This window comes from Bacillus rossius, chromosome 1 (assembly GCF_032445375.1).
Source record: "Bacillus rossius redtenbacheri isolate Brsri chromosome 1, Brsri_v3, whole genome shotgun sequence".
NCBI lineage: Eukaryota > Metazoa > Arthropoda > Insecta > Phasmatodea > Bacillidae > Bacillus > Bacillus rossius.
Genome location: NC_086330.1, coordinates 225,042,633 through 225,065,077, shown reverse-complemented (window position 1 = coordinate 225,065,077; position 22,445 = coordinate 225,042,633). Strand labels below are relative to the sequence as shown.

Here is a 22,445-nt window from a genome sequence, read left to right as displayed (position 1 = left end):
ACGTAATTTTATACTCAATTTAACAACCTTACCTCAATGAAAATATGACCACTAAATAATTGAATAAATAAACGCCAGATATTTTCCAGTTTCCACCTACTAAGCAATAAGCAAGTAGCACGCAAATAACCTAAAGTCCTAAACAAAAATACAAAAGAAAAATTGCCGCCATTACAAATGAGCCTTGGCAACGAATCGTAAACAAACATTGAGCAGTGATCACACTAGCGCTCTTACGGCCGTGCACACAAACAAAACGTCGTTCAAGCATCTCTCTAATTAGTGCCCATCCCGTGCTAACTTCTTACCTCCATGGTTAAAGAGTTTCTTGTTTAGCGAGGTTTCGTATTATTTATTCTTTCAGAAGTTTATTGAAATTTGAAATGGTAGCAGCGATGAGTGATGCTATGAAGAAGCGTGTTGCTGTCGCAGTTAAAGTTGTGACAGTTGTATTTAATTATGGATTTATCCCTGGTGTAATATATTTGGGTTTTCGTAAAGGAACCGACTCTGGCATGCCACCATTGACTATAATGAACTTGCTGTGGCAATGATTTAGTAGAATATACATATTGGAACAATTCTGTTTGAAATATGAATGAAACTTAGATTTGGTAGGTAAGTTTTGATATAAGTGTTTATTGTAATGCCGAACTACTGTTATAGCTTTGGTACATTGGGATGCAAAGAACGACTTGTAATGGTGCTGATAATGAAATAAGCTAGGTTGAAAGAGTTCTCATACAAAATCTTTAATAATTGGAATTCATTCGAATTTGGATATGCATTTAGTTTGGTCATGAACAAGGGATTTAGGAGGCTTTAAAATTGTTAAGTACTAACGTTCTTACGGAGGGACCTATACGTAAATTCAAGGTTTGAAAAAAAATCTGGTTTAAACCAGCCAACCCTGCGTTAAATAAAAATTTCGAATATACTTTTATCGACTACCTGGGACGTTCCTACATAAACCTTGAAAACAGTGTTTCTAAATTACTACACTGAGCTGAACTTAGCTCTATCCTGCGGCTCTATCCGGCCGCCCGGGACTGAGAGCTTGGAACAACAACAGCATAAGTCATTCCACGCAAATACGGCAATTACCATCCAAGTTTTAATTGTTTCCCAAGAGAATGAGCAGTCATAACGTTGAAGCAGTTACAAGAAAACATAAATACATCTGTTTACTATTAATAAAAATTAAATTTACTGTGTAAACCAACGTACAGGTTATCCCAAGGACTCTAAGCGCGACCAAAATGTTGTTTTATGTTGCGTATTTCAAAAATTAAGATGACCCAAAATCCTCCAAGAGATATACAGACCAAAATAATATATAGGGGTGTTCCTACAGAAGTCCTTAATAAATAAAAAATAAATTTGGAAGGATTTACAACGTATCCATTGCACAAGACACTCTTAGGGTGTACAAAGTGTTGTTTTTAAGGTATTTAAAAGAAAACTTTATTTTTTTTCGAAACTTTGGCCTACACGTAACGCCATGGCAGGTACATAGAACCTTTCCTCTATGATCCTTCTAACAAAAAACTATTAATTTCCAGAGGTAACCCCCGTACGAGATTCTCCAGGGCCTCCTAGGGCCTCCAAAGTGTGGTTTTTTACGAACTTATCACAAACATTATTTTTTTACATCAACTTTTGCGGCTGGAAGTAATACAAATGGTATATAGGGGTGTTCCTACAGGTGTCCTTAATAAATAAAAAATAAATTTGGAAGGATTTACAACGTATCCGTTGCACAAGACCCTCTTAGGGTGTCCAAAGAGTTGTTTTTAAGGTATTTAACAGAAAACTTTATTTTTTTTCGACACTTTGGCCTAAACGTAACGCCACGGCAGGTTCATAGGACCTTTCCTCTATGATCCTTCTAACAAAAAAATATTAATTTCCAGAGGTAAGCCCCGTACGAGATTCTCCAGGGCCTCTTAGGGTCTCCAAAGTGTGGTTTTTAACGAACTTATCACAAACATTATTTTTTTACATCACTTTTTGCCGCTGGAAGTGATACGCATGGTATATAGGGGTGTTCCTACAGGTGTCCTTAATAAATAAAAAATAAATTTGGAAGGATTTACAACGTAACGTACAAAATAAAGTTTTCTTTTAAATACCTTAAAAACAACACTTTGTACACCCTAAGAGGGTCTTGTGCAACGGATACGTTGTAAATCCTTCCAAATTAATTTTTTATTTATTAAGGACACCTGTAGGAACACCCCTATATACCATTTGTATCACTTCCAGCCGCAAAAGTTGATGTAAAAAAATAATGTTTGTGATAAGTTCGTAAAAAACCACACTTTGGAGGCCCTAGGAGGCCCTGGAGAATCTCGTACGGGGGTTACCTCTGGAAATTAATATTTTTTTGTTAGAAGGATCATAGAGGAAAGGTCCTATGTACCTGCCATGGCGTTACGTGTAGGGCAAAGTTTCGAAAGAAAAAAAAAGTTTTCTTTTAAATACCTTAAAAACAACACTTTGGACACCCTAAGAGGGTCTTGTGCAACGGATACGTTGTAAATCCTTCCAAATTAATTTTTTATTTATTAAGGACACCTGTAGGAACACCCCTATATACCATTTGTATCACTTCCAGCCGCAAAAGTTGATGTAAAAAATAATGTTTGTGATAAGTTCGTAAAAAACCACACTTTGGAGGCCCTAGGAGGCCCTGGAGAATCTCGTACGGGGCTTACCTCTGGAAATTAATATTTTTTTGTTAGAAGGATCATAGAGGAAAGGTCCTATGAACATGCCGTGGCGTTACGTTTAGGCCAAAGTGTCGAAAAAAAAATAAAGTTTTCTGTTAAATACCTTAAAAACAACACTTTGGACACCCTAAGAGGGTCTTGTGCAACGGATACGTTGTAAATCCTTCCAAATTTATTTTTTATTTATTAAGGACACCTGTAGGAACACCCCTATATACCATGCGTATCACTTCCAGCGGCAAAAAGTGATGTAAAAAATTATGTTTGTGATAAGTTCGTTAAAAACCACACTTTGGAGGCCCTAGGAGGCCCTGGAGAATCTCGTACGGGGCTTACCTCTGGAAATTAATATTTTTTTGTTAGAAGGATCATAGAGGAAAGGTCCTATGAACCTGCCGTGGCGTTACGTTTAGGCCATAGTTTCGAAAAAAAATAAAGTTTTCTGTAAAATACCTTAAAAACAACACTTTGGACACCCTAAGAGGGTCTTGTGCAACGGATACGTTGTAAATCCTTCCAAATTAATTTTTTATTTATTAAGGACACCTATAGGAACACCCCTATATACCATTTGTAGCATTTCCAGCCGCAAAAGTTGATGTAAAAAAATAATGTTTGTGATAAGTTCGTAAAAAACCACACTTTGGAGGCCCTAGGAGGCCCTGGAGAATCTCGTACGGGGGTTACCTCTGGAAATTAATATTTTTTTGTTAGAAGGATCATAGAGGAAAGGTCCTATGTACCTGCCATGGCGTTACGTGTAGGGCAAAGTTTCGAAAAAAAAAAAGTTTTCTTTTAAATACCTTAAAAACAACACTTTGGACACCTTAAGAGGGTCTTGTACAACGGATACGTTGTAAATCCTTCCAAATTTATTTTTTATTTATTAAGGACACCTGTAGGAACACCCCTTTGTATTATTTTGGTCTGTATATATCTTGGAGGATTTTGGGTCACCTTCATTTGTGAAATACGCAACATAAAACAACACTTTGGTGGCTTTCAGAGTACTTGGGACAACCTGTACGTTGGTTTACACAGTAAATTTAATTTTTATTTATAGTAAACAGATGTATTTGTCACCTTGTAAGTGTTTCAACGTTATGACTGCTCATTCTCTCGGAAAAAAATTAAAACTTGGATGGTATTTGCCGTATTTGCGTGGAATGACTTAGGCTGTTGTTGTTCCAAGCTCTCAGTCCCGGGCGGCCGGATAGAGCCGCAGGATAGAGCTAAGTTCAGCTCAGTATTACTACTGGTTTCTGAAAAATCACCATTGATAAGTTTCATTACAATGCATGGCATTGTAACGTTCGCCACTATTATTTTTTTTCTTTTCTGCATGTGGTCTGTGTGTATATGTGAATTGGAGAAATTGAGTTAATTTGTGAAAATGGTTGATTAAGTTAATGCTGAAGGTTGGTTAGGCAATTATTAAAATTATTTGACAGTATTATTAGTTTAAGGTAATTTAGTTATACTAACCCAACCAACAGTTCACAATGTTCTGAAGTATTTTTAATATTCCTAACCAATGTAATCTATGATTCTCATGGTTTAACTCAAGTTATCCAAATTATAACACACACTAACCCACAACGGAAAGCAAAACAAGGCAATGGCTGCGTCTGTCGTTGCAGGAATAAAATGAAACAAAAATGTAAAAATTCACCTATGTAGAAGGCAGGTACATGTACTTTGCAGTGAGCAGAAAATGCAGTAATTCGCGATTGTAATGATACTTTCGAAGGAACATGAATTCCTCAAGGTATTCAACATAGCTTTAAAATTCGCTAACCATATCCGCTAAACTTTTGGTATTCTTGAGGTGTTTGCCCCTGTGTTGAGATCAAAAATATTCATACTATGATTTACCTGAAGGTGAACATAATCATGGGTAAATATTTACTTGGGCGGTATTTCCGAAAAAAAAATGTTAAAAATCCGAAAATACCTTTATTTAATGCTCTTCAACTTCCTCTTTTCATTAAAAGCGGCGGAGATTAGAAATTCCAAATACTTTAGGAGATATCGAATTTTTAAATTTCTTCATTATGTAGTTGAGCGGTATTTGCGAAAAAAAAATTTTAAAAAACCGAAAATACCTTTATTATATGCTCTTCAACTTCCTCTTTTCATTAAAAGCGGTGGAGATTAGAAATTCCAAATACTTTAGGAGATATCAAATTTTTAAATTTCAGCACAAAACCAGCGCATTCCTGTGGCGTGCGTGCACCATTGTTTCTTGTTTACGTACGAGTATCTATTTTTTTATTGGATAATGATGTCACGTGATTGTTCGTGATAGGCCAGAATTCAAATGAACTAATACGTGATTATTTAGTTCAATTATTGTTTAAAACTGTGTTTAATTACCGCCTCCAACTTAGGTGAGTTTTTAACGTTTCTAATTTTAAAGTCTTATTTGTTATTTTGATATTGTTGCGCAAGTAATAAGTAACAAAAAAATTTACGTGAGTTGTTACTGTACATCCTTTGTTACGGGTTTGTTAGGTAAGGTCAGTTACATTATAAATAATTTAAAACTAAAGAATAATTAAAATTAATTCACATTATTTTTAATATCACCTTAGTTTGAAAGTATTTATAATGTAACTGACCTGACCTAATCGACCATTTTAGTTTACTGTTCACCCTCTGTCCGGGTTTGTTTGGTCAGGTCAGTTACATTATAAATATTTTAAAACTAAACAGCCATTAAAATTAATTCACAAAATAATTTTTAATGTCGGCTTAGTTTGAAAGTATTAATAATGTAACTGACCTGACCTAATAAACCATTTTATTAATCACGTATTCACGAACACACTGCAAAATAACAAAAATGGCGCCACTCGAATGGTTCCACAGGTCTTGTATTGCAAAATTAAAAAATTCGATATCTCCTAAAGTATTTGGAATTTCTTATCTCCGCCGCTTTTAATGAAAACAGGAAGTTGACGAGCATATGATAAAGGTATTTTCGGATTTTTAACTTTTTTTTTTTGCAAATACCGCTCAACTACATATGATGAAATTTAAAAATTCGATATCTCCTAAAGTATTTGGAATTTCTTACCTCCACCACTTTTAATGAAAAGAGGAAGTTGAAGAGCATAAAATAAATGTATTTTCGGATTTTTAACATTTTTTTTCGGAAATACCGTCCAAGTAAATATTTACCTAATCATGCACTGAAAGACAATTATAAAAACTCCCAACAGTTGCTAATAATTGTTGTTCCAGTGAAAATTAATTTTTCAATCACTTGCAGGAGAGTTCTGATATTGTTATCTTTGACAGGAATGAGAAAAATGTTTTTTATTTCTCTCAATTCCGTCGAAAACCTACTTACTCTGGACAACTTGACCATTATTATGTTTATGTTTACCAAGTTTGGCATTACCTATTCCAACAACTAACCTCAGTCTTCCAAATTTCCCTACAGATGCATCCATTCTCTATTTAGTCATCACCTCTTGATAGTAGCATGACCAATCAGTGATGTTTTTAAGCCCAATATGACAATGTCTGCAAATGTATTGAGTACGGTGTGTGGCCGGGTGACAACAGTACGGCCCGGCAGCATACGTGTGGACGTATAAACATTTGGTCCTTTACACTCCATAGACGCAACTTAACTTGCCATAGCTGATGTTTGTACAACAGCTGATAGTGTAGTTAGATAGACCTGCGGGTGCATCTCTTCCCCTCTCATATAGCTAACTGTATGCCTCAGTAAATCTGTTGTGAAGCAAGTTGAAGCAGACTTTGGGGTGTCATGCCCGAGTTTTTTTGACCTGTGGCGATTTCATGCTAACTGAAATTTACAGACGTGCGATTCAAGACTGGGGCAGTAAAATGAACATCACGCTAAATTGAATTATCACAATTTGAAGATGTGCCAAGTGTGGGATTGGTGTATTTTATTTATTTTCAGAGAGGAAATCCTTCACGCGTACTAAGCTTTAAAGCAGGAGACCCAGTTTTGGTTTAGATCTTGTGTGGAAATGTTGGGAAGTAGTCTAGATCAAGATGCCCTAATATTGATGAGTTCACCAACATGGTGGATCTGAAGTCATTACTACCCCTACATTCTTACAGAACAAGCACGGGGATATGGGTGTTTTGGAGGGGAACATTCACATGCTTGTTTTGCACAGACCACTTAAAACATGTTCTATGCCACAGCCCTACAAATTCTAGTATAGGTCACGAATACGGAGCAGTTTTTCCCACAGTATCATGTTCTTTATTTCAGTCATCCGTATTATATATAATATAGGAGCCATTCCATTTCAAATCAACCAAGGTCCCAACCCGACCTCAGATTTGTCTGAAATTTGGTATGGTGGTAGCCCTATTAAATAGTAACATAGAGAAATTTTATTTTATTATTATCCCTTCTGGTTTTTTAGTTGTACAATTCCAAACATTGCCAAAATTCAGGGTTTTTATTCGCGAGCAAATTTTTATTTATTTATAGGTTGAGTTCTAATAAAGCTGGAACTGTGAAAATAAGCTCATTTTTGAGATTATTTTCTGGGCTTTAATTTTATATACAACATAAAAACATTTTAAAAAAAATTCACTTTTCAAAAACTTTTTAAAAATTGTATGTACTGTTTTTTGAAAAAACAGAACTTTTAAAATTCTGAAAAAAAAATATGTTAAAGAACAACATACTGACTATGAATGCTGAAAGTTTTATTATGGGATGCCAATGGGATCATATTAAAATACAATTTTATGTATAAGAGTGGGTCACTATTTTAACCTGCTGCTGTACATGAGGTTAGTAAATTTGCTTTGGAATGTCAGTAAATTCACAACAATAAAGTAGGCCTTGAAGTAATTTATAATATCAACTACCTAATATAATTAATATCTTTTATTTTGGAAAACACTAATTGTTTGTGGTTTCATAAGCATATTTTTCAAAACAGTTATGTAGTTAAAAAATTGTATTGTAGCATATAAACAAGTAGGACAACTTACCAATTCTGATTCTCTGAACTGCACTGCAAATTGTTTTAACTGTTGCAATTGAACTGTCTGATGATTCACATCATTTAGCACATATTAAAAAATATTAGAACACTATATGTAAATATTGTACGGTTCTGAAAATAGTTTACACTGTGCAAACCATCTATAAGGTTGAGGGTTGAACTCATTGAATAAGTCTCGAGCATAGGAGCATTTCACAATGCGAAAGGGTGTATGTTCTTCCAGTGGCAGTTTTTGGATTTAATGTATCACTGCTTCTGATATGTAAAATGTCAAGATGGCGAGGAAATGAGAATGATGCTGCCGGTCCATGTGGATGCAAAAAGCTAACCTCAATCTCATCATTTTCTTCACTTTTATCAAGTACACATGCCATCCACCAGTGGTCATCGTATTTACAGGCAATATAGCCACCATGTGTTATTTTACTGAAGGGTACAGGATCAGTGTCTAAATCAGTAACCAGCACAACTTCACTTTTGTCTGAGTTAGAGTACAGTTTGGTCTTGATTTTGTTTTTTGTCAGAGGAATGTAAGAGTGCAACTTCTGAGTTCCAGTGATTGGACAACATTTGTCAAATCTTTATTTGAGGCTGAGTTCATGTCTTAAATGGTCTTCTGAAGTAGAGAACTGAAAGTGAATGCCTTTAATATTTTCTTTAGCAAACAAGTAAAATTGTTCAGGGCTCAGGACCTGGTCAGAGAGAGGTCGTTGAAGACTGGCACGAGCTGTTAGTCTCTTGACAGTCCCACCCACACCATCACTGGCTCCTTTTCCATGGGCAGTAGCAGAAAAATGCCATTCAGCATTGATTCCAAAATCTTCTTTATGATGGCATAAATTAATAAAGTTTTTTTTTCTTATACTGAGATGCTGAGCCGTCTGAAAAATAGAACATTTTGGTAGGATTCTTACCAAAGTATCCAGTTAAAAAGTCAATTAAATATGATTGGAATAGATGTACTGCCACTGTGTCATGAGTCAAATGCTCAGATATTACAACATAACTGATATGTTTGATTTCATTATCATCATTGTAATAGGCAACAATAGGGTGGACAGTTGCTTGAGTGTTCGTCCAATGGTAACCTTGAACCTCATCTTGTATTATAAATGTGTAATTTTCTGAAAAATCAGTAACTACCAAAAAAATGTCCTACCTTGAGGTCACACTTTGTGTTTTTTTGAAAATTAGATTGTTGTGTTGCAATAAAGGAGTGTCGTTTCAGCAAGTCCAACTTTTCAATCAAACAATCGATAAACTCTTCTGTTGGTTGTATCATCGTTTCTAAAGAAGTCCAATCAACTGTTCCAGCTTTATTAGAACTCAACCTATAAATAAATCAACATTTGATTGCGAGCAAAAAACCTCGAATTTTGACCATGTTTGGAACTGTACAACTCAAAAACTGGAAGGGATAATAATAAAATAAAAATTGCTCTATGTTAGTATTTACTAGGGCTACCACCATACCAAAATTCAGACAAATATGAGAAAGTTGGGTTGAAAACCGTATTTTTTTTGGTTGATTTACATGGAATGACCCATGTAGGACACAATACGGAATTAATTTTTCCCATGGTATCATCGTCTATACTTCAGTCCTACCTATTCAATGATACTGAATATTAATTTCCTACTGTATCTTATATACGGTTAAATTTCCTTATCACATATCCAATTTTATCCCTTCATCCTGATGGTATGATTCTTTATACCTTAATCATGTGGTATTTGTTGTTTTCTTTTTTAGTTTAGTATGTGGAAAGACCCTTGACGTAATAAATACTTGTGATAAACTAATAGATTATGATCACAAAATGTATATGAAAGAAAAAATTTCCACAAGACCTGATATAATATAATCCCACCAAATTTAGAATATTTTTCATTACCACGTTTTGTAATTTAGTTATAGAACACAATAATGAAAATATATTCCATACACTAATTTACTTTTCTCAACAACAATATCTTTGGCAAACCAAGCATGTGAATTTTCCCAATTCAAATCATCCGTTCCCGCACTTATACCGTAAGAACCTAAAGGTCGTAAATACTTCAGCACAGCCTTGTTGATGACTTCATCAATATTCCCTATATCGCAATGTATATATATATTAATTAGCTGATTAACCCTCATTAAAACTTTTGTTTTGTTTTTATCACTTTAACGATTGCAAAACTAACCTATAAAAATTCTGCCCCTATTTTTACATTTTTTTTTATTGTTTTACCTCCTGATCATTTTACAATTGCAGGCAAGTGCATAATTTGATAAGGTAATTCAGTAGAGGCATGGCATTTCCATTAAAAAAGATACAGTCTAAGTACTTCTAATGTTCATAGATTTTTCTCAATAAACAGCATTTCAAAATTCTAAATGGATTCTGAAATACTAAATAGTGGTGATTGAATAAAGTCCATGGAAAAAGTGAGAAATAAATTTAATAAAATATTTAAAAAGAAATAATTATAATATTAACATTGCTCTTAGAAATACCATTTTCAGAATTATTTCTCTTTTTACTCCTAAGCAGTGTTGCAGGTGTTGACGTAGACAAATTTCTACAATTTAGCTGTGTTTTTATGTGGCTATGCAATGTATAATTATAGACTAGAAAAAATGAATGTTTACAACCTTGCAAAGTTATTTGATACTTGTTTTTTCTATTACAGAGTTGTGTTATATCTAATTAGATAGTAGGCACAGATGCTATCTGTGTAAATACATAGTTTCAATCTTTATTGTAGTGTTTAATTTTCAGTGATCTAAAAGTTAATATCCTGTAAAAATATGAAACTTCCTTTGTTTAGTAAATAATTTTCAGACATGGCACTTTTCTCTTCATGTTCTAGGCCTACTTACGGGTTTTTTTTTTTTTTTTTCAACCTCCGATCGGCTGTAATAAAAAAACGGGAATGAATTGGGAAATTATTTTAATGTCAAAAGAAACGTACATCTTTACTCTATTTTTCCACATAATCACCGTGCAGATTGAAGTATTTGTCGTACCGATGCACCAGCTTTCCAATACCCTCTGCATAAAATTATGCCTCCTGCCTATTCAGTCGCATTTTAACACACAACACTCATTCGGCGATGGATTTCTGCTGCAGTGTGCCCTTCTGCCTGTAAGAAACGGATGACTCCACGCAGCTCGCATTTTGCCGTACAGTTTATCGTTGCAGCCATGTTGACATTCCCATAACCAAGCTTCAACTGAGGTGTGAGTTGGCCGCTCCACATGGTTGGTGGAAGGGGGTAAACACTACGAGACGTGTTGATTCGTGTACGAGCGATTAGGGTATCGATTAATGGGCATGCCATGGAGAAATGAAACTGTAATCACTCTGCAGGGCACTGTTAAAACGTGGCTGAATAGGCAGGAGGCATCATTTTATGCAGAGGGTATTGGAAAGCTGGTGCATTGGTACGACAAATGCCTCAATCTGCACGGTGATTATGTGGAAAAATAGAGTAAAGATGTACGTTTCTTTTGACATTAAAATAATTTCCCAATTCATTCCCGTTTTTTTATTACAGCCGATCGGAGGTTGAAAAAAAAATAACCCTCGTACATTTGATCTTTAAAAAACTTTTCTGCTTGGCGGGGATTTAATTTCCTAGGCGATGTGAATGTAAAATTACTGGGAACATTATTCTACTTTAAAAATGTAATGCTGCAATCAACTTTTCTATAATTGGTAGTGACATGGTGACCCTAGACTTTGCAGGGCCCTGATATTATGAAAGATAATCACTTACAGATAAAAATTAAATTTGAAAAAATGAATTCTTTAACATTTTAAGACAACCTGGAACTTAATTTCCAAGATTATATTTGTATATTCAACTATCTGGCATACCCTTGTTTCGTTACAGAAGTCTACAGGCATAACATATTCGCACTGTTCATTATACAGAGGGGCAAACAGAAACAGCGACAAACTATTTTATTATTACAGATTAACCTATAATAGCAGACAGGAAGTATTGAAATGCCAATTTTTTGTTAGCGGAATACGAAAATGAAAATGTTAACGTCTCGCACAACTGCATTACAAAAGTAATACAATATAAAAGTTAGTTATGATGCAAATAAAATTCTCATAATTCTCACAAATACTGCATTAAAAATCTGCAAAGAATTTTACAGTCGTCTATCTACTATTCTTTAAGCAATTATCCTATATATGTTATTCACATAGAAGTTTGGTGATGGTTTGTATAGATGAATGGCAACTAAAAAATCCTTTCTTAGTGCTGCTTTATGACCTACTATAAATATATGTACACATATTATTAAGATATTTTTGTATTTTGATATACAGTATTCATCTTTCATGATTACCCTATATAATTATCCTTGAGACCATTTTCTTGTTAGGAATGTGTCCTGATTGTTAAAATGATCTCAAACTATACTTATATGTTAGATTCTGTTCATCAGTTTACCTAAAAAATTATAAAATCCAGAGATTTATATATTTTTGGTCTTTATGCCTACCCGATTTTAACAATTTCAAAGCTGAAATTAAACATACATAGACAAACAATAACGAAATAAATTTATGGTCTGGGTTGATCATAGAGTCCAAATAAACATAAGAAATGAAATATAAAGAAAATAAATAAATATTGCATGAAATTAAATATTTACTTTTTATAAAACGTATATATTGCCTTTATAGTACTTTACACTCCATAGCCTCAATTTAACTTGCCATAGCTGATGTTTGTACAACAGCCGATAGTGTAGACAGGCCTGCACGTGTATCTCTTCTCCCCTTTTTTTCCACCTGTATCCCACGTCACATCTGTTGTTTACAGAAGTTGAAACAGACTTTGTGGCATCGTGCTCGACTATTTTTTTTTTGCCTGCTGAGATTTCGTGCTAACTGAAATTTACAGACGTGCTATTCAAAACTGGGGCAGTGAAATTCACATCGTGCTAAATTAATCCGCCCAACCTGAAGACGTGCTAAATGAGGGATAGGTGTAATTACAAAGTAAAAAAAAAAGTGCTATAAAAAATTTTTGTTAAGAAATGTTTTAGGTAATTCTGAAGAAGAGCCACTTTTCTGAAGGGGGGAAAAATTAATCCCATAATGATTTTTTTTTAAATTCCTATCATGTTTTTGAATTTTTTCCTGAGTGGGCTTTGCGATATTTCAAGTAGTTAACAAGTAGTTTACCATTTTCAAGAGTGTTTAGATATGTGTGCTATATAAGAAATACTGTGATATTGTGACAATGATAAGTTGGAATGTTTTTTTTTTTGTTATTTGTTTTATTTATAATCATTCTGTGGCACCACATCATATTTCAAGTACTCCACATTTAAAGCCATTAAAAATGAGTTATGTAAATTTGTGTTGTGATTTAATAGTTTAGCTAAGATGGACTATAATGTCAGTACATTTTGGCTGGTGCCAAGACTTTTCTAGCTTGAAGTGAATAATTATTGAAGAATATTTGAAAAAATATTCACTTGAACTGGAAAATAAATTAGGGTAGAAAACAGTCTTTGCCCCAGCTAAAACATACTGTCATTAAAGTCCCTGTATTATTAAAACAGCTTTGGCAACACTATATTCCTAAGTGTCTGTGGAGAACCTTAGTATCAAGTTGCAGCTGGTATCAAGAAAACATTGTGGTACAAGAGAACTATGACAATCTCATGGAAAATGGTATTGGCTACGCTATTGAAGCACAACACACATTTGTCACCATATTACATTACAGGTAATATTTCCCATAATTTTACACTACCCGTTAACCCAAAACACCTTTTTCCACGTACGGCTACCCATCCTAACCTCTGCTTAATTTGTTTACTGCGGGAAACCACGTGCAATGTACCTTTAAAGAATGACTGTAAAACATGTTAGAAAATAAAATTAAATGCATTTTTGAATATTTTAAAACCTTTTTGTGGAAAAGTAACTTAAAGTACATTTATACTGGACACTTGTGTCATGACATAAATGTCATCTGCCAGAGAAAACTATTGGACAGTGTTTAGACCTGACACTCATTCAGATTATATATATTTGCAACAGTGTCTGAGAATTAATTTCCAACATATAGTTGCTAAACTGTTTACACTGGACATTGGAACTGCAAAAATAAAACTATGAGATGAAATAACTGACTCTTTTAATGTAGAAAATTAGGTTGAATAAGATGTGAAATACAAAATGATGAGCAGTGCATTCAGAGTTATATTATTTTGTTCAAATAGGACAAATTGAAAAACAAAAAATTGTTTGTCCGTAAAGTCGGTTTACAGACGATAGTTTAACGTGACGTCATAACAAAACATTGATGAAATGATTGCATACTTTTATGAATAAAATTGAATCATTTTTATTTTAATAATAAAAGTATAAATACTTGAAATTATACTCGTAATCAGAATTTTAAAATGCAAGAATAATTAACCTTTATTGCCGAAATTGTTGTTGTAATAAGCAATGAAAACCACATTAACTTTTCACTTCACTTTATAAGCAGTCGATGAAACAGTTCACATGTAGATGACTTGTAATTAATTTAATAACTGGCATTTAGCTATAAAGTTTAAATATAATTATGAACAAGTTTTCATATAAATAAACTGTAATCAAATATATATATCATCAATTATATGAATCACTATAATTTTTTAGTCAATTGTAACATAACCTATTATTACTGCACTCGCCAACAGGTGCTACTTTTTTTTAATAATAAAAGAATAAATACTTGAAATTATACTAGTAATCAGATTTTTAAAATGCAAGAATAATTAACCTTTATTGCCAAAATTATTTTTGTTATAAGCAATGAATATCACATTAACTTTTCATTTAAATATAATTATGAAAAAGTTTTCATATAAATAAACTGTAATCAAATATCTAACATAACCTATTATTACTGCACTCACTGACAGATGCTACTTTTTTTAATAATAAAAGTATAAATACTTGAAATTATACTAGTAATCAGATTTTTAAAATGCAAGAATAATTAACCTTTATTGCCGAAATTGTTGTTGTAATAAGCAATCAAAACCACAGATTAAAATTTTTATTTTAAAATATTTTACGTTTTTATGTCTTCCAGTGCTCAAAATGGTTTGCAATTGTGGCCCCGGGCACGAAATTTTATTTATAATTCATTAATAATAACGCCCATCGCGATAAACAAAGGAAAATATGTATTAACGAGTGCCTGATTCCCGCGGCAGCTGATAGAGAGCACGATTCGTTCAGTTCGCGTCTGTCACCGTAGATTGCAGCACTGTAGGGGAATAATATTATTTTGTCTTTATAATACGATTTTATAACAAATACGCATCCAATATACACCAAACTTATTTATAATGTGTTACAATATTTTTTAAAACATTGTGCAAAAGATCCCGGGTGTAATTTGAAGTATTATGTGTAATTGTAAAACACCATTGTTCGTTAACAACGTATTTGAAAATTCAACAGTACTTTTAAATAACCGTACTGATTGTGCTGAAAATCGGTGTACGATCGTTAAATTATATAATAATAATTCAAATGATGAAAACATGATTGAAAAGTCAAATCGATTGTTGTTCCAATCGAGGGGAAGAGAGATACGGAGTATGCGTACAATGAGCGTAACGGGACACATTTGTAGTGGGACAATGTGCATTATGGGACACTTTTTCGTGCGTGCAGCAGACGTCACGTCAAAAAAAGTTACATGGAGTCCACACAACAGAAGTGAAACTCTTGCTTATTGGATATAGATAGAGATAAATTATTTGTATTTATTTATTTATTTATTTATTTATTTATTTATTTATTTATTTATTTATAGAACAAGAGATTATCATTGAGAATATTGCGCAAGGTGCTGTGAGGTCAACTCTCCAACTCTTAAAAGTTCAGAATATTAATAAATGTATTGTTTCGTTGTCCAGCAGGTTTTGTTTAAACAAACGTTATGGTTTTGAAAAACTAATTTAAAGGAAGTCATCTAAATTTGTGAGTTCGAGGAAATATGAAAGCCCTTTACTGTGTTTCAAGTGTATGTCTACAGACTTGAAACTTGGCAGGGATGTTTTTTATATTTCATACGCATTAACTGAGCGCAGGGTTTTTCTAAAATCAACTTCCAAGACAGGTTTCGAGAATGTTAAAAGATTTTGGGGCTTTAACCTCTCCCCTGGCATATTTTACACCATAACCCGACCTAATGGATCAGAAACACTCCAAATTAAAAAAAAAAAAATACTTTTTTTAATTTTTCAAAATTAGTCATTAACCATATTCTACTATAACATGACCTCGGAAACACTCTAAATCAAAAAGATTATATTTTTAAAATTTTCTAAATTTAGGGTAATTAACCCCACCCCCTCCGAAGGGGACAAAGTCAAACCCTGGGCACATTTTCCACCATAACCTGACCTTGGAAATACTCTAAAACAAAAAGGATTCATTTTTAAAAATTTTGGGAATTTGTCTTCCCGGGGCTCATTTTCCACCATAACCTGACATTTTGTATCAGAAACACAATCGAAAAAGCATTGATTTTTAATATTTTTTAAATTTTGTGTTATTAATCCCCTTCTCACCCTCCGTTAGGGACACAGTTAACCCCGGGCAAATTCCCACTTTGCCCCAACTTTATGTATACACAAAAAGCATGGTTATTACCCAAAGCTCGAAATTAGTGGTTCTTTTACCCTCTGATTCCCCCCTCCCCCCCAATTCCTAACTGCCCCTTAACTCTAAGGCCTTAAGTTACAAAAATATTGCATTGTCAGATGTACTTTATATGTAGGTATGCACAATTTCAACACATTTTGGCACCAAAATGTTAGTAAAAATTGAATGGAAAGATTTTATTACATAGTCCATTTATACATACAGGTCAAGCTAATAAAAGTTTTGGTAAAAAAGATATTAAACTCTACATAAGTGTTTTTATATCTTAGTAATATCTGAAGGCCAGGCATAATTTTGAGGTAGAGGGCATCTACTAAAATTACAATAAAAACTTATTTTAACAGTGGAATACAAAATATGAATTTTTATTATAACAAGCCGGGTAGTATCTATTTGGCAATAGTGGGTGCTATTTAGTCTGTAATACATACTAAGAGTGACACATGCTATATATACTCGACTCACATTATTGCTTTCCCTGTATATGTTATGGGAGGTTTGCGGCTGTGATTTAAGATTGTGCAGGAGTGTTGGTATAATTGACTCCCGAGCTTATTCCAAAATATTTGGACCTTGAAAAAAGTGTTATGAACATTATGAAGATCTGTATACATCCATCACATCATAATTTAAAGTTAAGAGATTATTTTCAAAGTTTGAACACACTAAGTTGAGAATAAGTAGCACATTTAATCAAGGCAGACTTGTTTTCTGTATCCGGCAGTTCCTTAGCTATGTTCCGGTGAGGATGCGACTGGATGCAGTGGTAGAAAATATTTACTGAGGTACAGCCATAATGAAGGTTTTGTGTTGATTCATTTCTTGTCTTTGTGCAGCCAACTAAAAAAGCATCAGCTAACTCTGTATTGAACAGTTAATATTGTAACACTAATAATAAACTCACCTCTTCCCTGGGAATCCAGGTTTAGCACAAATGTTCTTAATAGTCCTACACAATTTGTTAAACTGTGAGGAGAACCTTTACTCTGATGTTAAGGTGACATTCTGGGAGAGGGCTCTGAATTGGAGCACTGCTGTCGACGAGTAAAACAATTATTTAATCTAGTATGTATGCTTAAACTGTTAGTTGAAGTATAATTTAAGTGTCCATTTTTACCATGGACACCGAAATTAATGTGTTATAAACTACATTATATCTATATGTTTATATTTTAAAAATATCACCTAATTTACTCATAGTATATATTAGGCATAATAATTGTCACATCTCAGACCTCCCGTGCTAGCTCAAAATTTGGCGTGAAGTGGACTTTCATAAACACTTGCAAAAAGATTTGGTTGCTGAAAAATCATATTAGTTCCAAATAAATGTTTCTATCTGTGTTTCATTTACTGAAATAATGTCTCTCGGACACAGACTGATATTAACTGTTTATTACCATTTTACAAATATTCACAAGTCATCATGGTGGCCATCTTGTGACCACAAGAACAAGTACATGTAGAATTTACAAATACTCTGCACATAACCTCGTCACTGATTTCTGAACAAACAAGTTTACTGTCAACAGGTACCGAAGGATGAATATTTAAAGATAGTTGTAGTTAAGTCCCGTGGTTACACACAAACTCACTGTATAGCCGAAAGACTACTACCTCCCAACACTTGCACATTCACTCTATCATTGCTGTGGGTTAACATCTGCGAACTATGGTCAAAACTTCTAGTTAAAAATTCTGAAATATAAAATCAGGTTGGTGATAAGGTAGCGCCTGAACTACAGCCACTTAAATATCTATAAACTCACATACATAATTATATGCTTTTGTGTGCCACTGCCCGACTTGCAACCTACTCGGCACCACGTCCAGACAAAGACTGAAGGACAAGGCTATGTAGCTGCATATGCCCGAAGGACGTTGCAGGTTCTTCTCGCACTGAGCCCTCTTGGGTAAGAGCCAGTGATCCTGTTTCCAGGGGTGTACAGGGGTAGAGAAGGTTGAGCTGGTCTTGTGGCAGGATTCACATCCGGCTGGTATGCAGGTTGGGCGTTGGTTTGGTCAAGAGGGGGACGAGGGGTCTCACCATGGTGTGGCTGTTGGTCTGAGGTTCCCCTCTCCTTGTGGCTGGACGGTCTTCTTGGAGGGGCACGTCCGTCTCCGGGCTGGTACTGTATCGGCAAGGGCTGCTTGTAGATCCTTGGGTGAGGTGGTTTGATTCACACCTGGATGTCCTGGAGAGCTGGCGATGGGTTACAGAGGAGCCGGGAAGTGCTGGCAGAGACGTAGTATGCTGCATATGCGATTCTGGCTGGGTTCCTGGTCTCTCGATGCAGGGCCGAAGGGGCTGGTCCTTTTTCCTCCGGGAATGATGGACTGCTCGGGAGCAGGTGTCCTCGAAGGGCTGGTTATGGGTGAGAGCGGAGGTGGTATGAGGTGATAGGGGCGTAGGAGGTGGAGTAGTTGGTGCTGGTTGAGCTCCACCTCTTCCTTCCTCTTGATGATGGGTGCACTGATGTTCGGAAGGGCGGTCTGCAAGAGCTCGCAGAGTCCCCTCGGCAGAGGGAAGCCGAAGCGCAGATCTGGACGGCTCTCTTGACGTTGGACGAGCTCCTCCAGGGTTGGTGGTGGTCCGGGTATCCGGACCAAGGCTGGGAATAACTCCGGCGGATGCTTGAAGGAGGTGACCTTCAGTTTCCTCTGCTGTGCGGCCTGCTGGCGTAGGTGAATAGCTAGCGGGGTGAGGGATGGGGCTAAACTATTCATTGAGAATGACATTATGTTCACAAGAGTACTTTAATTGTCCTGGATAACAGTTCAGTTGGTCGTCTGCGATGACTTTCACATGCACAAAAATTACACTATACACCCTAGCATCAAGGAAGGGGGGGGGGACAAATTCCCTATGCCGATATAGGTCCTCGGATGCCCTGACTCGCGAAGGAGGGGTGCGAGCTGCAGAAAACTGATAGCCAGTTGTTCTGCTGCTCCCCCTAGGATCGTCCTGTGGTCAGTGGGTGGATTCCAGCCCCACTGGCCGTTGGGCCGATCAACTCCTTCAGGTGGATGACCTTCCCTTTAAATAGGGAGTAAAGCGCGGGAACGAAGAAAGGAAGGGAGGGGCGAACCAACTCCCTTTTGGAAGAGATGAGATGCGCGCGCATAAATTTTGCCGAAATTTCCCTGCCCTGGTGGTGGAAGTATAAACTAGATATTAGTAATAAAAAAAAAGATACACATGGCATAAATAATTATATGTACATACATATAAATTCAATCCTATGTATTAAAAAGTATTTAAACTTGCTTTCACAACTTAATTTATGCTCTTATAAAATATAAATATAGTTGGTAGATCGCCGGTCACAAGATGGCGTCCCAATGTACATGTTCAGCTGTGGCGAAAAAAAAATATCCATTTGCGTACATAACTCGTCCATATTTACTGTTATATCCCGAAATAAGTAAATATGTGTGGTTATAGCAACGTAAAAAATAAAGGGCGAAGATGGTTGGTTGCTTCAATGAATTATTCTATTGTTCGTCGCTTTGTTTATAACCTAATATGTTGCACAGATTCCTCGCCGTATATTACGTGAGTAGGCCTACTGCCGAAATACCTTTTTTCCCTGAATTGCTTCTGAGCTTACTAAAACTCGTTTTGGGTTTAATTATAACGTAAAGTAACGTGATATTTAATATAGAGAGGGCGGGCAAGCGTCAAGGTGCTTTACTTCTCCAGCCAATCACAGCATAGCTCTTACAAAACCATTGCAGGATACAATTTCTGACACCTCATAGCGAAGTGTTTCTGGCAAAAAATTTCAACAAGAAAAAATCACAAATACTAGTGACATTATTTTTCAACCAATCAAAAAATACCTTGGCAAATTACCAGCAAATACGGGCACATAGCAACAGCCGTCCGACACTATAATGTTTTTTCTCACTGCTACAAACTCTTGTCACACACTAATTATTACGCAACTAGGAAACCTTGCACCTGCTCGCCTTCACACAAAGGATCATGGCGAGAAAAAATATGTAATGGGAAATTACATTAGCATTCTCATTCATGAACAACGTAATGACAAGCAATCTTTTTGAGTTACAGGTATAAACAGGTAGGAGCCTATAAAGTAAGCAAATTGTACAAATAACTTAAAATGCATGAAATAATGTAAATCATGATTATAAAATATATGGCAAACATAGGAATACTTCTTAAAAGGACCAAAAAGCTGTTATATAAATTATATCATAAAAACTAACCATAGTACTGAATAAAAGACTACATACTGAATCATTGATTAAACCATTTAGCAAGTGGGGAGGGCATTAGCCTGGGTTGTTACATGTTCTTCCTCCCAGAATGTATTGTGTATGCCCTGACTAGTACTATTTTTATGTATATTAATGTATTTGTGCTGTTTACACTGAAGTCATGCCGTGTTTGTTTCCTGTTAGGTTTGCGTGATCCGCGGTGTTGTGACTGTAGATGCCACTTCTCTCTGGAAAGTGTTGCTCATCCATCCAGTAGCTGTGTACTTACAAGTTCTTGAATTGTTTACTGTTATTTATACACGTTTTTATGTAAAACACTCATTTAATTTTCAATAAAGGTGGTTTCTACCCTGTTTTATTTACTATTGGCTTGTTTTTAGTTGTATGTTTAAAGGATATTGCTGCATATTTAAATCTTTATTATAGGTGAGTAGTTGAATGGTTTTATTAGCCTTATTGAGTTCAAACATTTGCCACCTCTGCAGAGACAGCAACCTTAAAGAAGTATTGATAACATTTAGTCTAGTTCTAGTAGACGACTATTTTTTGTGTTACATCAACAGTGAAATGAGATTTTTTTAGATAATGTTCTATAATTTTAACACTATTTTCCTTACCTTAACTAACTGCATGATCGGTGCACTAAAATGAACCCAGTGGTATGAAAGCTAAGAATAGTGTGCTATTTGGAAGTTTGTAAAATCATTATTTCAAGGAAAATACCTTAAATTTGACACAACCAATTCACACATAATGTAATATATACCTGGCCAAATACATAAAACCCATGAATTTCCTTGGGCTATGTACAGCAAAACCCCTTATTTGCACTTTTCATGGGGACAAAGTAAAAAAATGTAAATAAAGGGAAAAGTAAGAAATACGTTAAAGTTAATTAAAATACAGTCACATCCTGCAGCGTTCATAACAAATACGGGCTACATTACACATACGCATTGCACCACAGTAAAAAAATTTAAAAAAAAGGGCCGCAAATTGGAAATTTACCGTCAATAGCGCGTCGTGCGCGGAGAAAGGTCATTGTACTCAATCAGCTGTTGTTACGGCGCGGCGTAGCCGCCGGCTGCCTCTCTCTGTTCTCTGAGCTGCGCATGCGCAGTATAACTCACTCAACGCTCCGCCCAGACTCGTGACCTTCCATCAGCAGCCAGCCAATAGATGTGAGCTTAGCGGGAAAAAATATAAGCTTCACCTCCCGTGTACCAGTTTTGTCCAGTTCTAATACCAGTTTATTGGTATACGCACAAAGTACGTATAAAACAGTTACCAAGACTCCGCTCATTTTATCTTGTGAAGTTATTTCGGCTAAGTTGTGACATAAATATAGTATCAGAAAAGAGCCTCGTAAAGTCCCAATATTCCCGTTAAGTGTATACATTCGTGAGTTTACTTTTTTCCCTAGTACATTTTAGATTGTCTCCTGCTATAATTACTTGGACTTTTACACGCCTAGGCTTATATTATTATATGTTTCGAAATAAAAGCAACTTTTCATGTTATAAAATATGTATATTTTGCGTTTTAAAATGTTCATTGCCGAATATAAACGTTACGTTTTTCACAATGTTTTTAGGCCTACTATGGTTGTTACGTGACGTAAATAGCGGGATGGACTCGATTTTTGAGACGTAATTCGCGTGAAAGTATTGTATTGGACTAAATGGGAACTAAATGGGACCCCTGAAGAATATAGTGCAAATAACGGGAAAACGTAAATAAGGGGTTTCGCTGTATA

General features: G+C 35.1%; 1 long non-coding RNA gene across 1 annotated transcript; it reads left to right on the top strand.

The window, feature by feature from the left end:
- The first annotated feature begins 303 nt into the window (after positions 1-303).
- On the top strand, positions 304-21,051 carry LOC134527330 (uncharacterized). Its single transcript, XR_010074165.1, has 2 exons — positions 304-614; positions 20,873-21,051. It is a non-coding gene; the product is annotated as an uncharacterized LOC134527330 (long non-coding RNA).
- Positions 21,052-22,445: the final 1,394 nt, after the last annotated feature.